Source organism: Brassica oleracea, chromosome C7, assembly GCF_000695525.1.
Source record: "Brassica oleracea var. oleracea cultivar TO1000 chromosome C7, BOL, whole genome shotgun sequence".
In the NCBI taxonomy this organism is placed as follows: Eukaryota; Viridiplantae; Streptophyta; class Magnoliopsida; order Brassicales; family Brassicaceae; genus Brassica; species Brassica oleracea.
The window spans coordinates 46,690,690-46,694,478 of NC_027754.1; positions in this window are offsets into that span (position 1 = coordinate 46,690,690).

A 3,789-nucleotide genomic window follows, 5' to 3' on the forward strand; every position below is an offset into this window, starting at 1 on the left:
GGCGACGATTTCCGGCGGCGGCGCGTGAACGACACGCGCGAAGTCGACGAAACTTGCGGGGGCGCGTACGGCTTCGTCCGGGCTCCGTTTGAGGCGTGCTTGGTGTCTACGGCTTCGTCTCGACGAGAGGAACACGATGATGGGCTTGGATGCACGAGATTCGCAACGGTTAATAAGTTATGGCCGATTTACGGAATCGACGAAAACAAAGCTTAAGAGGCGGCGGTTTCCGGCGATTCTCAGCTGTGGCGAACGGTGGTGACAAGCTTGGCGAAATCTCAGCGTGCGGTGGCTCCGGCGATGAGCTCAGGTGAGCTCTCTCTCTCTCTCTCTCTCTCCCCCTCTCTCTCTCTCTCTCTCTTTAAAAAAAAAATAAATTGACCTTTGGGGATAGTTTGGGGTTGGGGTCATTACACATTTATTGTGGGAGCAATCGCAGCGGCGACCAGTGGAGTATTAGCGTTAACCGTTTTACCTTCACCGCCATCATCAAATAACAAAAAAAAGAATGCATAAAGTTAAAGTCTAATAACCTTCGGTTGTCAAAAAAAAAAAGGAAAAAAAAGGTTGTATGTATTTTCACCCTTCACCTAGTTTATTGTTCTTGTTACCGATTATCAATTTAAAATATATATTTTTCTTACTGTTTGTTTGTTTGATCGTTAGTAACTTGTGTCCGACTATGGTAAACGGAAAACTACAGAAAATAACTCTAGAATAAGAAATCAATCCTGATAATTAATTTTGTGACAAATTGACAGTATTTAAAACGTGAAGAAAAGGTTGCAAAGGGTATTATGATTTTCGAAGCCCCAAAAATAATCAAACTTAGCCAGTAACCATATAAATATTACTACTGGTTACTCTAACAAATAATTATTTGTTTGATTATATCGAGCTTATTTTTCTGGACCCAAACAAGTTGATACATTCCTTTATATTACATGCACTCGATCTACATAAACTTCCTTTATATATGAAATGGACGGTTCAAGTTGCTTAGACGTTTATTTATAAATAGTGAATTAGGGTTGATGAATTATGTCATAGGCAATGGAAATAAACATTAGAAAAAAAGTAGAAGCTTTGACATTTATCAATAATCAATTAAGTATCAATGTTTAGTACTAATCCACAGAATCTATAACTGGTTAGTATAAGGAGAAAAAAAAAGAGAAGCTAAAGTGAAAAAGTAATGACGCGGCGAGATCATGAAGGAAAACGTTAGTCAGCGCAAAAAAACAAAAACGTGTTATAATCAGTTTTGCACGTGCAGAACGTGCCTCTCTGCCTTTGGTAGCTAATTAACTTCTCGTTTTTTTACCTCAACTTGTATCGCAGCATGCTGCCGTCCGAAGTCTATCACATACAATTAGCAAAAAAATCCTTTATACGTTGCATAAAATGTTTTATTTATTAGCATATATGGTTTATACATTAGCAAAAAATATGTTTATTCATTGCAAATATGTTCTATAGATAAAAGCCCTTTGTCAAAAAAAAAATGCTTTATAGATTACAAAAGTAAATAATGATGCATCAACCGTCAGCACGTTAAGTGCTAGAGTAAAATCTTTGCACAGTTACAATTAGCTATACTAAAGTTTATAGAAAACGTTAAACACCAAAAGCCTAAATTCTAGTATATCAAGAAAATACGTGCTAAAAAAAATAAAATACGTGCTGGTATTGTATGTTTTGCACTAAAGGTATATTAATAGTCGGTGATATTTTTAAAAAATTGACAGTAATATTTTGTTCATATTCCTTTATAAGAACCCAGAACTACTCTTTTGCCTCTTTGATATTCAGTAGAGTCAATTATGTGATGTACTTGTTTATAACTGGCTACGAGCCTACGACTATGCGAGACAAAGTCAAAGACCAAAAGATAGAAAGAATAATCAAAGGTCAGCGTGAAGAGAGTCTAGAAAGGGAAGACGTGGTGTGGACTGGTGGGTCAACACTGTGATAGAGTGACGTAAGAGCTTACTGAATCAACATGCCAGCTCAGCATCATGATATACATTTCAAATCATTGAAACATTTGACCCCAGAAACAGTCAAACCTTCGCTTTCATTCACTAACTTAAACAAGTTAGCTCATTTTCCCTTCATTTCTTTTCATCTTTTTTTTTACAGAAAACAAAGGAAGAAATTATCCAAAGAAAGGTCGTTATGTCTCATGCTAGTTGAATTTCATAGGGGCCTTATTGTGTAAAAGGTTGATTTAGTGTACATGTGATAAATTACTAATGATAAACTATTATCCGGGGCAAAAATATGCTAATTATTATAGTTAGAACCGTAAACCTAAACATAAATGTTTTCAGTCCGGTCTTTCCTAAAACTCTCAAAAATAATTGTTTGCAATATGATTTTTCTTATTTATATGTTAATAAAATTCTTACCATTTTATATACTCCTTCGGTTTCATTTTAATTGTCATTTTAGACTTGGACAAACAAAATAATAAAACACTTAATTTTGTATATTTACTAAATAAAATAATTATCACCACCGCATTTTAACTAATAGAAAAATAGATTAAAATATAAAGACAATAAATTTTTCATTGAAATCATAAAACAACACTTATTTTAAAACTAAAATTTTACTATACAAAGACAACTAAATAGAAACGGAAAAGGTACATAACTGACTAGTACAATAAATCAACTATTCTAATTGGAAATTGAAACGGGAATAGTGTACTATATAATGAATTGAAGTGAGACAATGAATGCACATGCCAAAGGGTGGTGGGGATGTGTGAATCTTTAAAACAGTTCAATTTGTTAATGTTGCAAAGCCTATATATAGAAAAGACACAACGTTAGATTTTATAGATATTTAACTCATATTCAGTTGATGATAAATAGATGAATTTATTTAATGCATAATTTTAGATTACATCTTATTATATAGAATTATCAACATGTTCTTAGATGATGACTCCTATAATATATCTCGAATCTAATTACATTTTAGAATTGGCAATATTATACCTGGATCAAACATGACTACAAGTCTACAATACTACGTTAAGTTTGATACTTTTTATTCAAAATCAGTTAGTACTAACTCATGTTCTTATGTGTAATAATTTAGATTTCATCTCACTTCCGTTAGTGTTTTTTTTTTTGTAAGTTTGATACTGCAAATTGATAAATAACGTTGAATCATCAAGGTTATATATGAAAGAAGTTCAAAAGCTCAGCAGTAAACTGTTTTTATGTGTGCTATACTAAAGTTAACAGGTTTACTTTTTTCTAATTTGTTCAAGAGCCTCAAACTTACCATTGTTCATGTCGACCACAATGTTATTGTAATGTTACACATGTCTATTAGCATAACCTTTAAAAAATGTTGTTGGATTGATTCAACGTACTAGAACTCAAAGTATAAAAAGACAAAAGGTAGATAGATGTGGTATTGAGTTTTGAGACGATTGATCTAGTCATTTAGAAAGACAAATTGATTCCTACAAGGGAAAAATGTGTAGACAATGTAGATAATTGCCAAGTAGCAGAAATAATAAGTTAAAAAATTGCACGTGAGTTATTCTAAGCCAATCAATTATGTACCTAAGATAGTTATCCCATTTAAACATGTTTAAATTTAAATTAATGTCGACGGTGTGAAAACGAACATAACGCTATGTCATTAATTAATTAACAAATACACAAAAGCGCAGTTCACTTCTTAAAAAGCGTCTATGTTGATAATAATCCAAAACTTTACATTGTCATATGGTATAAACCCAACCCCCCCCCCCCCCCCCCCCCC